This window comes from Heptranchias perlo, chromosome 2 (assembly GCF_035084215.1).
Source record: "Heptranchias perlo isolate sHepPer1 chromosome 2, sHepPer1.hap1, whole genome shotgun sequence".
Classification (NCBI taxonomy): Eukaryota; Metazoa; Chordata; class Chondrichthyes; order Hexanchiformes; family Hexanchidae; genus Heptranchias; species Heptranchias perlo.
The window spans coordinates 3,534,139-3,551,253 of record NC_090326.1 but is presented as its reverse complement, the minus strand read 5'-3'; the positions used below and the strand labels follow the sequence as shown (position 1 = coordinate 3,551,253).

Genomic DNA, 17,115 nt, shown 5'->3' with positions numbered 1-17,115 from the left:
GCTATAGTTAAAGGTTGGCGACAATTAGAGTGTCAGGCAGCAGATCTTTTCCAAATCTGTTAGAAATGGCAACAAAAACCTTCCCACAAACTTTGATCAGCGTCACGACTCTTTCAAAATAAATACTGGCATTTTACAGAAGGCAAGAAAGTACATTGTGTGTCACTCTAATGGGTTGTGAGATAAAGGAATGATGGGCAGCCCCTTGTTGCAACCACAGCAGTGTAAAGCTGATAGCGATCAGGAGCAATCACTGGCATCAGAACAAACAGCACTTTGCAAATAACGTTCCCTGACCGGGAATACGAACCCGGGCCGCGGCGGTGAAAGCGCCGAATCCTAACCACTAGACCACCAGGGAAGCACATGGCATGATATTGCAGGCCATCAGTCCAAGCCTCTTTTTCCTATTTGTCTCTGCAATTCACGTCCCTTTCTCCCCAAACAAGCTGCTCGGCCAAAATGGCATTTTCTTTTCGTACATGGAAACACAGAACATTCAGGGCACAGAAGGAGGCCATTCGGCCCATCGTGTCTGCGACGGTCATCGAAGAACATGAAACACTTGTTCAGACAATGACAGCACCAAGTTCGGGTCGGCATGCACTCGAAATGGATGAAAGATGTTGGGCATTGAGGGATGATGGGTTTTGCTGATGCCAGGAGAAATAAACTCAAAGATCTCATCTCCCTCCTTTCAGGTACTGATAATGTTCAAGAGATGTTCTCACTGCCTCAGGCCCATTATCTCCAGTCGCACACTCCTTCCAATCTTGCACATCTTCCTTAGCTTTGAAAACGCTCATTTTTTACACTGGAATTCAATTTGAAGAAAGAGGTGCTGTGATTAGTTGGTGTTGTTAAGGAGATGTCGTGCCAGGAGAGACATAAATGGCTAATGAGAACAGTTAATGTTCTGACACTGTGAGCTACAGTTAAAGGTTGGCGACAATTAAAGTGACAAGCAACAGGTCTTTTCTGAATCTTGGGAGAAATGGCAAAAAAAATCTTCCCACAAACTTTGATCAGTGTCAACACATTTTAAAGAAATGTAAACAATTTTACAACACCATGTTATAGTCCAACAATTTTATTTTAAATTCGCAAGCTTTCGGAGGCTTCCTCCTTCCTCAGGTGAACGAAATGAAATCCTCGAAATGAAATCGCATTTATAATTCACAGAACATTGCTTGATGATTACAGACAGTTTTTTCAACTGCCCGTTGCCAAGGCAATCAGTGTGCAGACAGACAGTTGTTACCTGCAAGGTCTCAGAATATACAAATCACCAAAAAAAAACAAACAAAAATGAACAGAGATAGAGAGGTAGAAACATAGAAAAGACAGCAACTGACCCGTTATATTAAAAACAGATAACATTTGTTCGCTGGTGGGGTAACGTGTCGCGTGACATGAACCCAAGATCCCGGTTGAGGCCGTCCTCATGGGTGCGGAACTTGGCTATCAATTTCTGCTCGACGATTTTGCGTTGTCGTGTGTCTCGAAGGCCGCCTTGGAGTACGCTTGCCCGAAGGTCGGTGGATGAATGTTCATGACTGCTGAAGTGTTCCCCGACTGGGAGGGAACCCTCCTGTTTGGCGATTGTTGCGCGGTGTCCGTTCATCCGTTGTCGCAGCGTCTGCATGGTCTCGCCAATGTACCATGCTCTGGGTCATCCTTTCCTGAAACGTATGAGGTAGACAACGTTGGCCGAGTCACAGGAGTATGAACCATGCACCTGGTGGGTGGTGTCCTCTCGTGTGATGGTGGTATCTGTGTCGATGATCTGGCATGTCTTGCAGAGGTTACCGTGGCAGGGTTGTGTGGTGTCGTGGACGCTGTTCTCTTGAAAGCTAGGTAATTTGCTGCGAACGATGGTCTGTTTGAGGTTGGGTGGCTGTTTAAAGGCGAGTAGTGGAGGTGTGGGGATGGCCATAGCGAGGTGTTCGTCGTCATTGATGACATGTTGAAGGCTGCGGAGAACATGGCGTAGTTTCTCCGCTCCGGGGAAGTACTGGACGACAAAGGGTACTCTGTTGGTTGCATCCCGTTATGAACCTTCTCTGTCGGTTCAGCCCACAGAAGCTGCTTGGCGGCTTCCCACCTTCGGAAGTCCAGTTGGGAGCCTGAGTCCGACCACAACCACCAGTCACTGAGGCTTATTCATGTATTCAACACATGTGTGACGCAGAGTCTGAAACTGGAGGTTCTGGAAGTCCCTGCACCTGGAGAATTGAGTCTTTATTGGGGTCTTGCAAAGGTCTCAGCCATCGACCTTTGCTGGATGCGATCTACCAAACTCCAGGGCCGTTTGGTCGGTCTTGATCAGCACCCTCCGGTTGTGGCCAATGTAGACAGCGTCTATAGTGCCTCCGCCAACCTGCTTCACACTTTTCAGTTCACTGATCCAACTGCTGAACTTCAGTCGTGAAAGCATCAGAGGGAAAGTCATCGCTCAGGAAACTAGTCCTGTTCCACCCACCACAATCCAAATAGTGGGACATGTGGGTTTGGCGGAGCTTCCTTCAGTGTTTGACGCATATTCGTGTTCTCCACCACCAAATCCATAGTGGCCAGCTTTACTTATTGCAGGATAATGCCTCACAGGTGAATTGAGGGAGCAATCCCTGCCACAGAGTGAGGACCACTTTCAGAGAGCATCACTGCAGCAGCAGGTTGTGTGGCTGCCATTAATAAAGGAGCAGGGTCTATCGTCCAGTGGATCTTGTATCACCACTTAGCTTGGCTGCGCATCTTGGAGTTCCTTCAGTAACTGCAGCAACAACCACTGCAGATGCCCTTAGATGCTGAGGGCTTCTGTGGCGAGCGAGTGGAGGAGCTGCTTCAGGGTACAAGCATCTCCAGCAGAACTTTCAGGCATTCCCGGATTGGCATGCAAGGAGACACTGTCTCACTTTGCAGCTGAGCCCACCCCATCTACAGGCCCTTTCAGGGACAGCAGTCTTTTCAAAGCTTTCGCCGAACTGCAATGTCTTTGTGTCATGTTAGCCCGTCTTTCCAGATTAGGACCTGGAAAGCAGGGAGCACGCAACAAGTAACCTTCAAGGCCCTCTCCAGCTCTACCTCTCCAAGCAGTGATTCCTGCCTTTGATAGCCCACCACAGATGTGGATGGATGAGCCATTTCTACTACTTCCATGTGGAAATGGATCACTCGGGACACTTGGGCCTCGGAGACCAGAATTAGTGAGCATCCAATGCATTAGCTCCTTGAGCCTTCATGTTTTCATAATGTAGTTTGGTTTGACCATCAAAGCAACCAGCTACTAATGGGCAAACTGGCAGTTGAGATCAGTATCTTCGACCATCCACACTGAGAGCGAGTGAGTGATAGTCATAGTCATCTTCTTCCTCCAGAAGGACGAACTGTTGGGGATATTTCACCAGTTAAGCCTTGCTCCATCAATTAAGTTTCCACAGGCCTCCTTTGTCACAGCATCTGAACTAGAGCTGCTGGTCCTGAGATCACAGTGTTCTCCAGGTATTGGTGCTGCAGCCATCAGGCTGTTCAGCTTCGATATGGGTGGGAGGCTACATTCAGGATCAATGGACTTCTAGGCCAATCGATATGGATGAGTTCACTTGGCATTTCAACAGGCTCAAGGTTTGAATGCTACAATAAGACATTATATACCTTCAGACTTGATGCGGCGTAAGTCACTGCGCCTCCAGACACACAATTTGACAGTAGTCCGGAGCGCCTACAAACAGGGAGGGGCCCAGACCCGGTACCTCTGTCAACATGACACGTTACTTCCCATTGGTGCTTGAAGCATGGGTTGATATTCTTGGTGCCAATTTTGGTCGGGATGGACAATAAAACAGTCGGCACACTCAGCTAACTTGTAATCCACCCTGACGAGTGGATGATCCACACGTAGGTAGTCCAGAATATCATCAGGAGTTGGGGAGTTAACAAATCAATCAACTTGCTCACATTACTGGACAATCACCAATCTGCTAAAGGACCTCAGGCAGTCAGGGTGGAGACTGGGATAGTCTCTCATTCTTTTGTTTCTAGATTATGTTGTTCAGGATTGCCTGATCTCCAGAATGCTGTAGAAAATTACAGCAGAACGTGATTCTCGTTAAACCTTTCCTGGCCTCACAAACCGTGCTTCTCAGGCACTCCGGTTTTGAATGCTGCCAGTCTGACTTGAGGAGTCCACGGGAGAACACCAAGTCTTTTGAAGACCCTATAAGGTCTATTAGAGATCGAAAAGTTAACATATGTGTGGAGATGGAAGATATGGGTATGGTTCTCAATTAATACTTTGCATGTTTCTTCACAAAAACAGGGAATGATGCAGAGATTGAAATTAAGAATGAGTGTGAAATAATGGATGGGATTAACATAGTGAGAGAGGAAGTATTAAGGGGTTTAGCATTTATGAAAGTAGATAAACCGCCAGGCCCGGATGGAATGCATTTCAGGCTGTTAAGAGAAGCAAGGGAGGAAATAACGGAGGCTTTGACTATCACTTTCCAATCCTCACTGGCTCGGCCAGAGGATTGCAGGAATGCTAATGTTGTACGGTTGTTTAAAAAGCGAGAAACAGAAAGACCGAGTAATTAAAAACCAGTGAGTGTAACCTCGATGGTGGGCAAATAATTGGAATCGATTCTGAGGGACAGCATAATCGTCATTTAGAAAGGCACAGGTTAATCAAGGACATTCAGCATGGATTTGTTAAGGGAAGTTTGTGTCTAAATAATTTGATTCAATTTTTTGTGCACTTAACAAGGAGGGTTGATCAGGGTAACATATACGATGTAGTGTACATGGATTTTTGCAAGGCTTTTGACAAGGTCCCACATGGCAGACTGGTTAACAAAGTAAAAGCCCATGGAATCCAAGGGAAAGGGGCTAGTTGCTCCAGAATTGGCTCAGTGGTAAGAACAAAGGGTAATGGTTGATGGTTTTTTTCGTGATTGGAAGGCTGTTTCCAGTGGGTTACCACAAGGCTCAGTACTAGGTCCCTTGCTTTTTGTGGTATATATTAATGATTTGGACTTGAATGTGGGGGGCTTGATCAAGAAGTTTGCAGACGATATAAAAATTGGCTGTGAGTTTGGTAGTGAGGAGGAAAGCTATAGTCTGCAAGACGATATCGATGGACTGGTCAGGTGGGCAGAAAAGTGGCAAATAGAATTCAATCCAGGGAAGTGTGAGGTAATGCATTTGGGGAGGTCAAACAAGGTAAGGGAGTACACAATAAATGGTAGGATATTGAGAAACAAAAGGGACCTTGGAGTGCATGTCCACAGATCCTGAAAGTAGCAGGACAAGTCGATAAGCTGGTTAAAAAGGCATACGGAATACTTCCCTTTATTAGCCGTGGCATAGAATATTAGAGCAGGGAGGTTATGCTGGAAATGTATAAAACATTGGTTAGTCCACAGCTTGAGTACTGCGTACAGTTCTCGTCACTACATTACAGGAAATATGTGATTGCACTAGAGAGGCTACAGAGAAGATTTACGAGGATGTTGCCAGGGCTTGAGAATTTTAGCTATGAGAAAAGATTGGATAGGCTGGGGCTGTTTTCTTTGGAACAAAGGAGGCTATTTGGGAGATTTAATTTAGGTATGTAAAATTATGATGGGACTAGATAGAGTGGATAGGGAGGACCTTTTTCCCTTAGTAGAGGGGTCAGTGATCAGGGGGCATATCTTTAAAGTAATTGGTCTGCGGATTAGTCGGCAGCTGAGGAGAATTTTTTTTTTACCCAGAGGGTGGTGGAGGTCTGGAACTCACTGCCTGAAAGAGTGGTGGAGGCAGAAACCCTCAAATCATTGGCAAAGTAATTGGATGCACACTTGAAATGCCGTAACCTACAGGGCTACGGACCATGTGCTGGAAAGTGGGATTAAGCTGGAGAGCTCTTTTTCTGCCGGCACGGACGCAATGGGCCGAATGACGTCCTTCTATGCCGTAACTTTCTGTGGTTCTATGACTCTACCTTTCTTATGGAATCTTCATTCTTCATTCGGACGTACTCCACACACTGCTGGACACAGTCCGAGTGGTACTCAGGGCGAGAAGGGTGGGCACTGCAAGGGAACACACTCTGGCTTCCAGCACAAACAGATCTAATTGATTGTTATTCACGGCTGCTAGATCCAAACAGTAAGGTGAACCTTCAGGATCAGGATCCTGCTAGCTTTTGATTGATGGCCTGGCTTTTGAGATGGAATGTCTATCAGATTAGGGTAGATTAGCAGTATGGTACTGACCGTGGTGGACACAGTACTTGTTTCCCAAACACACCTCTAACATGGAGCCACCCTCCTATCTTTACCAGGTATCACTGCTCAGGTTGGCATTCATGGGTAATGCTCACTTTATCATAAGTGTCCTGGTCACTTATGATAACGTCCCTTTTAAACTCAACCCTTGTAAACTGCTCCCTTTTAAACTGCCCTCTTGGCAGCTGCTCCCTTGTAAACTGTCCCCTTGTAAAATGATCCCTTGCAAACCGCCCCTTTGTAAATGGATCCGTTGTAAACTGCTCCCTTATAAACTGGTCCCTTGTAAACTGATCCCTTGTAAATTGGTCCCTTGTAAACTGCCCACTTGTAACTTGATCCCTTGTATAATGCTCCCTTGTAAACTGCTCCCTTGTAAATTACCCCCTTGTAAACTGATCCCTTGTAAACTGTCCCCTTATAAACTGTTCCCTTGTAAACTGATCCCTTGTAAACTTTCCCCTTATAAATTGTTCCCTTGTAAACTGATCCCTTGTAAACTGATCCCTTATAAACTGTTCCCTTGTAAACTGTTCCCTTGTAAACTATTCCCTTATAAACTGGTGCCTTAAAAACTGCCTCCTTGTAAAATGATGCCTTGTAAGCTGATCTCTTGTAAACAGATCCCTTGTAAACTGCGTCTTGTAAACTGTTCCCTTGTAAACTGTCCCCTTTTAAACTGCCCCGTTGTAAACTGCCTCCTTGTAAATTGCCCCCTTGTAAACTGATCACTCGTAAACTGCCCCATTGTAAACTGACCCTTTGTAAACTGATCCATTGTAAACTGATCCCTGTAAACTGATCCCTTTTAAACTGCTCTCTTTTAAACAGCCCCTTGTAAACTGATCCCTTGCAAGCTGCTCTCGTGTAAACTGCCCCCTTGTAAACTGATCCCTTGTAACCTGCTCTCGTGTAAACTGCCCCCTTGTAAACTGATCCCTTGTAACCTGCTCTCGTGTAAACTGCCCCCTTGTAAACTGATCCCTTGTAACCTGCTCTCGTGTAAACTGCCCCCTTGTAAACTGATCCCTTGTAACCTGCTCTCGTGTAAACTGCCCCCTTGTAAACTGATCCCTTGTAACCTGCTCTCGTGTAAACTGCCCCCTTGTAAACTACCACCTTGTAAGTTGATCTCTTTTAAGCGCCTCTTCATTCTTCAAATAACTCGTCACTTTCCACCCGCCAGCTTGTCTCTTGGGCCTTGTGGGAAGTGTTTGGTCCGTTTCTTTTCCTTGTCCTGATTTGCCTTTAGGTGCAGATTATTGAATATTTTCACGGCTGAGATGAATAGATTTTGGACTCTAGTGGAATCAAGCGATATGAGAATCGGGCGGGAAAGTGGAGTTGAGGTCGAAGCTGAGCCATGATCTGATTGAATGGTGAAGCAGGTTCGAGGGGCCATATGGCCTACTCCTGCTCCTATTTCTGATGTTCTTATGTTCTTATATCAACAAACTGAGTTTTGTGGTGTGCTAAAAGTTAACGTTGCTCGGGAGCCGGTGAGGGAGGGGAAAACCTGTGTCGTGCCCTGCAAAGTCAGGATGCTTATAAAATGTCTTGAAGAGGAGGTCACGTTATCAGTGATTTTCCCTTACATCGTGATAATTAGATTTACATTCTAGCCCATTCGTCCCGTCAATGTTTTGGAACTGGTGTTTCATCCAGTTACTGCTGGCTCAGTAACTGTATTCCAATCCACTGAGCACAGTACGGCCGAAAGGAATGGGATCAGATCCCAGTGAATTAAAGGAATGGGATCAGCTCCCAGTGAATTAAAGGAATGGGATCAGATCCAATGGATTAAATGCATGGGATCAGATCCCAGTGAATTAAAGGAATGGGATCAGATCCAATGGATTAAATGCATAGGATCAGATCCCAGTGAATTAAAGGAATGGGATCAGATCCAGTGGATTAAAGGCATGGGATCGGATCCCATGGAATTAAAGAAATGTGATTAGATCCCAATGAATTAAAGGAATGTGATCAGATCGCTGAGAATTAAAGCAATGTGATCAGATCGCAGAGAATTATGGAATGGGATCAGATCCCAGTGAATTAAAGGAATGTGATCAGATTCCAGAGAATTAAAGGAATGTGATCAGATCGCAGAAAATTATGGAATGGGATCAAAACCCAGTGAGTTAAAAACATGGGATCAGATCCCAGCGAATTAAAAGCATGGGATGAGATCGCAGCCAATTAGATGGTTGGAATCAGATCTCAGCAAATTAAATGAATGGGATCAGATTCCAGTTAATTAAAGGCATGGGATCATATCCCAGAGAATTAATTGAATGGGATCAAATCACATCGAATTAAAGGCATGGGATCAGATCCCAGCGAATGAAACGCATATTATCAGATCCCACCGAATTGAATGAATAGGATCAGACACAGTCCCCTCCCCCCACAATCTGACACAGTCCCCTCCCCCCAAAAATCAGACACAGTCCCCTCCTCCAAAAATCAGACACAGTCCCCTCCCCCAAAAATCAGACACAGTCCCCTCCTCCAAAAATCAGACACAGTCCCCTCCCCCAAAAATCAGACACAGTCCCCTCCTCCAAAAATCTGACACAGTCCCCTCCCCCAAAAATCAGACACAGTCCCCTCCCCCCACAATCTGACACAGTCCCCTCCCCCAAAAATCAGACACAGTCCCCTCCCCCAAAAATCAGACACAGTCCCCTCCCCCCACAATCTGACACAGTCCCCTCCCCCAAAAATCAGACACAGTCCCCTCCCCCAAAAATCAGACACAGTCCCCTCCTCCAAAAATCAGACACAGTCCCCTCCCCCAAAAATCAGACACAGTCCCCTCCTCCAAAAATCAGACACAGTCCCCTCCCCCAAAAATCAGACACAGTCCCCTCCTCCAAAAATCTGACACAGTCCCCTCCCCCAAAAATCAGACACAGTCCCCTCCCCCAAAAATCAGACACAGTCCCCTCCTCCAAAAATCAGACACAGTCCCCTCCCCCCACAATCTGACACAGTCCCCTCCCCCAAAAATCAGACACAGTCCCCTCCCCCCACAATCAGACACAGTCCCCTCCCCCAAAAATCAGACACAGTCCCCTCCCCCAAAAATCAGACACAGTCCCCTCCCCCAAAAATCAGACACAGTCCCCTCCCCCAAAAATCAGACACAGTCCCCTCCTCCAAAAATCAGACACAGTCCCCTCCCCCAAAAATCAGACACAGTCCCCTCCCCCCAAAAATCAGACACAGTCCCCTCCTCCAAAAATCAGACACAGTCCCCTCCCCCAAAAATCAGACACAGTCCCCTCCCCCCAAAAATCAGACACAGTCCCCTCCTCCAAAAATCAGACACAGTCCCCTCCTCCAAAAATCAGACACAGTCCCCTCCCCCAAAAATCTGACACAGTCCCCTCCTCCAAAAATCAGACACAGTCCCCTCCCCCAAAAATCAGACACAGTCCCCTCCCCCAAAAATCAGACACAGTCCCCTCCCCCAAAAATCAGACACAGTCCCCTCCCCCAAAAATCAGACACAGTCCCCTCCTCCAAAAATCAGACACAGTCCCCTCCCCCCAAAAATCAGACACAGTCCCCTCCTCCAAAAATCAGACACAGTCCCCTCCCCCCAAAAATCAGACACAGTCCCCTCCCCCCAAAAATCAGACACAGTCCCCTCCCCCAAAAATCAGACACAGTCCCCTCCCCCAAAAATCAGACACAGTCCCCTCCCCCAAAAATCTGACACAGTCCCCTCCCCCAAAAATCAGACACAGTCTCCTCCCCCAAAAATCAGACACAGTCCCCTCCCCCCACAATCTGACACAGTCCCCTCCTCCAAAAATCAGACACAGTCCCCTCCTCCAAAAATCAGACACAGTCCCCTCCCCCAAAAATCAGACACAGTCCCCTCCCCCAAAAATCAGACACAGTCCCCTCCCCCAAAAATCAGACACAGTCCCCTCCCCCCAAAAATCAGACACAGTCCCCTCCCCCAAAAATCAGACACAGTCCCCTCCCACAAAAATCAGACACAGTCCCCTCCCCCAAAAATCAGACACAGTCCCCTCCCCCAAAAATCGGACACAGTCCCCTCCCCCAAAAATCAGACACAGTCCCCTCCCCCAAAAATCAGACACAGTCCCCTCCCACAAAAATCAGACACAGTCCCCTCCCCCAAAAATCTGACACAGTCCCCTCCCCCAAAAATCGGACACAGTCCCCTCCTCCAAAAATCGGACACAGTCCCCTCCTCCAAAAATCGGACACAGTCCCCTCCCCCAAAAATCAGACACAGTCCCCTCCCCCAAAAATCAGACACAGTCCCCTCCCACAAAAATCAGACACAGTCCCCTCCCCCAAAAATCAGACACAGTCCCCTCCCCCAAAAATGAGACACAGTCCCCTCCTCCAAAAATCAGACACAGTCCCCTCCCCCAAAAATCAGACACAGTCCCCTCCCCCAAAAATCAGACACAGTCCCCTCCTCCAAAAATCAGACACAGTCCCCTCCCCCAAAAATCAGACACAGTCCCCTCCTCCAAAAATCTGACACAGTCCCCTCCCCCAAAAATCTGACACAGTCCCCTCCCCCCAAAAATCAGACACAGTCCCCTCCTCCAAAAATCAGACACAGTCCCCTCCCCCCAAAAATCAGGCACAGTCCCCTCCCCCCAAAAATCAGACACAGTCCCCTCCCCCAAAAATCAGACACAGTCCCCTCCCCCAAAAATCAGACACAGTCCCCTCCCCCAAAAATCTGACACAGTCCCCTCCCCCAAAAATCAGACACAGTCTCCTCCCCCAAAAATCAGACACAGTCCCCTCCCCCAAAAATCAGACACAGTCCCCTCCCCCAAAAATCAGACACAGTCCCCTCCTCCAAAAATCAGACACAGTCCCCTCCCCCAAAAATCAGACACAGTCCCCTCCCTCAAAAATCAGACACAGTCCCCTCCCCCAAAAATCTGACACAGTCTCCTCCCCCAAAAATCAGACACAGTCCCCTCCTCCAAAAATCAGACACAGTCCCCTCCTCCAAAAATCAGACACAGTCCCCTCCTCCAAAAATCAGACACAGTCCCCTCCCCCAAAAATCAGACACAGTCCCCTCCTCCAAAAATCAGACACAGTCCCCTCCCCCACAATCTGACACAGTCCCCTCCTCCAAAAATCAGACACAGTCCCCTCCCCCAAAAATCAGACACAGTCCCCTCCCCCAAAAATCAGACACAGTCCCCTCCTCCAAAAATCAGACACAGTCCCCTCCCCCAAAAATCAGACACAGTCCCCTCCCCCAAAAATCAGACACAGTCCCCTCCCCCAAAAATCAGACACAGTCCCCTCCTCCAAAAATCGGACACAGTCCCCTCCCCCAAAAATCAGACACAGTCCCCTCCCCCAAAAATCAGACACAGTCCCCTCCCCCAAAAATCAGACACAGTCCCCTCCCCCAAAAATCAGACACAGTGCCCTCCCCCAAAAATCAGACACAGTCCCCTCCCCCAAAAATCTGACACAGTCTCCTCCCCCCAAAAATCAGACACAGTCCCCTCCCCCAAAAATCTGACACAGTCTCCTCCCCCCAAAAATCAGACACAGTCCCCTCCCCCCAAAAATCAGACACAGTCCCCTCCTCCAAAAATCTGACACAGTCCCCTCCCCCAAAAATCAGACACAGTCCCCTCCCCCAAAATCAGACACAGTCCCCTCCTCCAAAAATCTGACACAGTCCCCTCCTCCAAAAATCAGACACAGTCCCCTCCCCCAAAAATCAGACACAGTCCCCTCCCCCAAAAATCAGACACAGTCCCCTCCTCCAAAACTCAGACACAGTCCCCTCCCCCAAAAATCAGACACAGTCCCCTCCTCCAAAAATCAGACACAGTCCCCTCCCCCAAAAATCAGACACAGTCCCCTCCCCCCACAATCTGACACAGTCTCCTCCCCCAAAAATCAGACACAGTCCCCTCCCCCAAAAATCAGACACAGTCCCCTCCTCCAAAAATCAGACACAGTCCCCTCCCCCAAAAATCAGACACAGTCCCCTCCCCCAAAAATCAGACACAGTCCCCTCCTCCAAAATCAGACACAGTCCCCTCCCCCAAAAATCAGACACAGCCCCCTCCTCCAAAAATCAGACACAGTCCCCTCCTCCAAAAATCAGACACAGTCCCCTCCTCCAAAATCAGACACAGTCCCCTCCCCCAAAAATCAGACACAATCCCCTGCCCCAAAAATCAGACACAGTCCCCTCCCCCATAAATCTGACACAGTCCCCTCCTCCAAAAAACTGACACAGTCCCCTCCCCCAAAAATCAGACACAGTCCCCTCCCCCAAAAATCAGACACAGTCCCCTCCCCCCAAAAATCAGACACAGTCCCCTCCTCCAAAAATCAGACACAGTCCCCTCCCCCAAAAATCAGACACAGTCCCCTCCCCCAAAAATCAGACACAGTCCCCTCCTCCAAAAATCAGACACAGTCCCCTCCTCCAAAAATCTGACACAGTCCCCTCCCCCCAAAATCAGACACAGTCCCCTCCCCCCAAAATCAGACACAGTCCCCTCCCCCACAATCAGACACAGTCCCCTCCCCCAAAAATCAGACACAGTCCCCTCCTCCAAAAATCTGACACAGTCCCCTCCCCCCAAAATCAGACACAGTCCCCTCCTCCAAAAATCAGACACAGTCCCCTCCTCCAAAAATCAGACACAGTCCCCTCCCCCAAAAATCAGACACAGTCCCCTCCTCCAAAAATCAGACACAGTCCCCTCCCCCAAAAATCAGACACAGTCCCCTCCCCCAAAAATCAGACACAGTCCCCTCCCCCAAAAATCAGACACAGTCCCCTCCTCCAAAAATCAGACACAGTCCCCTCCCCCAAAAATCAGACACAGTCCCCTCCCCCAAAAATCAGACACAGTCCCCTCCTCCAAAAATCAGACACAGTCCCCTTCCCCAAAAATCAGACACAGTCCCCTCCTCCAAAAATCAGACACAGTCCCCTCCTCCAAAAATCAGACACAGTCCCCTCTTCCAAAAAGCAGACACAGTCCCCTCCCCCAAAAATCAGACACAGTCCCCTCCCCCAAAAATCAGACACAGTCCCCTCCCCCAAAAATCAGACACAGTCCCCTCCTCCAAAAATCAGACACAGTCCCCTCCCCCAAAAATCAGACACAGTCCCCTCCCCCAAAAATCAGGCACAGTCCCCTCCCCCAAAAATCAGACACAGTCCCCTCCCCCCAAAAATCAGACACAGTCCCCTCCTCCAAAAATCAGACACAGTCCCCTCCCCCAAAAATCAGACACAGTCCCCTCCCCCAAAAATCAGACACAGTCCCCTCCCCCAAAAATCAGACACAGTCCCCTCCCCCAAAAATCAGACACAGTCCCCTCCCCCAAAAATCAGACACAGTCCCCTCCCCCAAAAATCAGGCACAGTCCCCTCCCCCAAAAATCAGACACAGTCCCCTCCCCCAAAAATCAGACACAGTCCCCTCCTCCAAAAATCAGACACAGTCCCCTCCCCCAAAAATCAGACACAGTCCCCTCCTCCAAAAATCAGACACAGTCCCCTCCTCCAAAAATCAGACACAGTCCCCTCTTCCAAAAATCAGACACAGTCCCCTCCCCCAAAAATCAGACACAGTCCCCTCCCCCAAAAATCAGACACAGTCCCCTCCTCCAAAAATCAGACACAGTCCCCTCCTCCAAAAATCAGACACAGTCCCCTCCCCCCAAAAATCAGACACAGTCCCCTCCTCCAAAAATCTGACACAGTCCCCTCCCCCCAAAATCAGACACAGTCCCCTCCCCCAAAAATCAGACACAGTCCCCTCCTCCAAAATCAGACACAGTCCCCTCCCCCAAAAATCAGACACAGCCCCCTCCTCCAAAAATCAGACACAGTCCCCTCCCCCAAAAATCTGACACAGTCCCCTCTCCCAAAAATCAGACACAGTCCCCTCCTCCAAAAATCTGACACAGTCCCCTCCCCCCAAAATCAGACACAGTCCCCTCCCCCAAAAATCAGACACAGTCCCCTCCTCCAAAATCAGACACAGTCCCCTCCCCCAAAAATCAGACACAGCCCCCTCCTCCAAAAATCAGACACAGTCCCCTCCTCCAAAAATCAGACACAGTCCCCTCCTCCAAAATCAGACACAGTCCCCTCCCCCAAAAATCAGACACAATCCCCTCCCCCAAAAATCAGACACAGTCCCCTCCCCCAAAAATCTGACACAGTCCCCTCCTCCAAAAATCTGACACAGTCCCCTCCCCCAAAAATCAGACACAGTCCCCTCCCCCAAAAATCAGACACAGTCCCCTCCCCCCACAATCTGACACAGTCCCCTCCCCCAAAAATCAGACACAGTCCCCTCCTCCAAAAATCAGACACAGTCCCCTCCTCCAAAAATCTGACACAGTCCCCTCCCCCCAAAATCAGACACAGTCCCCTCCCCCAAAAATCAGACACAGTCCCCTCCCCCACAATCAGACACAGTCCCCTCCCCCAAAAATCAGACACAGTCCCCTCCTCCAAAAATCTGACACAGTCCCCTCCCCCCAAAATCAGACACAGTCCCCTCCTCCAAAAATCAGACACAGTCCCCTCCTCCAAAAATCAGACATAGTCCCCTCCCCCAAAAATCAGACACAGTCCCCTCCCCCAAAAATCAGACACAGTCCCCTCCCCCAAAAATCAGACACAGTCCCCTCCTCCAAAAATCAGACACAGTCCCCTCCCCCAAAAATCAGACACAGTCCCCTCCCCCAAAAATCAGACACAGTCCCCTCCCCCAAAAATCAGACACAGTCCCCTCCCCCAAAAATCAGACACAGTCCCCTCCTCCAAAAATCAGACACAGTCCCCTCCCCCCAAAATCAGACACAGTCCCCTCCCCCAAAAATCAGACACAGTCCCCTCCTCCAAAAATCAGACACAGTCCCCTCCCCCAAAAATCAGACACAGTCCCCTCCCCCAAAAATCTGACACAGTCCCCTCCTCCAAAAATCAGACACAGTCCCCTCCTCCAAAAATCAGACACAGTCCCCTCCCCCAAAAATCAGACACAGTCCCCTCCCCCAAAAATCAGACACAGTCCCCTCCCCCAAAAATCTGACACAGTCCCCTCCCCCCACAATCAGACACAGTCCCCTCCCCCAAAAATCTGACACAGTCCCCTCCCCCCACAATCAGACACAGTCCCCTCCCCCAAAAATCTGACACAGTCCCCTCCTCCAAAAATCAGACACAGTCCCCTCCTCCAAAAATCAGACACAGTCCCCTCCCCCAAAAATCAGACACAGTCCCCTCCCCCAAAAATCAGACACAGTCCCCTCCCCCAAAAATCTGACACAGTCCCCTCCCCCCACAATCAGACACAGTCCCCTCCTCCAAAAATCAGACACAGTCCCCTCCTCCAAAAATCAGACACAGTCCCCTCCCCCAAAAATCTGACACAGTCTCCTCCTCCAAAAATCAGACACAGTCCCCTCCTCCAAAAATCAGACACAGTCCCCTCCCCCCAAAAATCTGACACAGTCTCCTCCTCCAAAAATCAGACACAGTCCCCTCCTCCAAAAATCAGACACAGTCCCCTCCCCCCAAAAATCAGACACAGTCCCCTCCCCCCACAATCTGACACAGTCCCCTCCCCCAAAAATCAGACACAGTCCCCTCCTCCAAAAATCTGACACAGTCCCCTCCCCCCAAAATCAGACACAGTCCCCTCCCCCAAAAATCAGACACAGTCCCCTCCCCCAAAAATCAGACACAGTCCCCTCCTCCAAAAATCAGACACAGTCCCCTCCCCCAAAAATCAGACACAGTCCCCTCCCCCAAAAATCAGACACAGTCCCCTCCCCCAAAAATCAGACACAGTCCCCTCCCCCACAATCTGACACAGTCCCCTCCTCCAAAAATCAGACACAGTCCCCTCCCCCAAAAATCAGACACAGTCCCCTCCCCCAAAAATCAGACACAGTCCCCTCCTCCAAAAATCAGACACAGTCCCCTCCCCCAAAAATCAGACACAGTCCCCTCCCCCAAAAATCAGACACAGTCCCCTCCCCCAAAAATCAGACACAGTCCCCTCCTCCAAAAATCGGACACAGTCCCCTCCCCCAAAAATCAGACACAGTCCCCTCCCCCAAAAATCAGACACAGTCCCCTCCCCCAAAAATCAGACACAGTCCCCTCCCCCAAAAATCAGACACAGTCCCCTCCCCCAAAAATCAGACACAGTCCCCTCCCCCAAAAATCAGACACAGTCCCCTCCCCCAAAAATCTGACACAGTCTCCTCCCCCCAAAAATCAGACACAGTCCCCTCCCCCAAAAATCTGACACAGTCCCCTCCCCCAAAAATCTGACACAGTCCCCTCCTCCAAAAATCAGACACAGTCCCCTCCCCCAAAAATCAGACACAGTCCCCTCCTCCAAAAATCAGACACAGTCCCCTCCCCCCAAAAATCAGACACAGTCCCCTCCTCCAAAAATCTGACACAGTCCCCTCCCCCAAAAATCAGACACAGTCCCCTCCTCCAAAAATCAGACACAGTCCCCTCCCCCCAAAAATCAGACACAGTCCCCTCCCCCCAAAAATCAGACACAGTCCCCTCCTCCAAAAATCTGACACAGTCCCCTCCCCCAAAAATCAGACACAGTCCCCTCCCCCAAAATCAGACACAGTCCCCTCCTCCAAAAATCTGACACAGTCCCCTCCTCCAAAAATCAGACACAGTCCCCTCCCCCAAAAATCAGACACAGTCCCCTCCCCCAAAAATCAGACACAGTCCCCTCCTCCAAAACTCAGACACAGTCCCCTCCCCCAAAAATCAGACACAGTCCCCTCCTCC

At 49.3% G+C, this 17,115-nt stretch overlaps 1 non-coding gene across 1 annotated transcript; it reads right to left on the bottom strand.

The window, feature by feature from the left end:
• Positions 1-288: 288 nt before the first annotated feature.
• Positions 289-361, bottom strand: trnae-uuc (transfer RNA glutamic acid (anticodon UUC)). Its single transcript has one exon. It is a non-coding gene; the product is annotated as a tRNA-Glu (tRNA).
• Between the last annotated feature and the right edge of the window lie 16,754 nt (positions 362-17,115).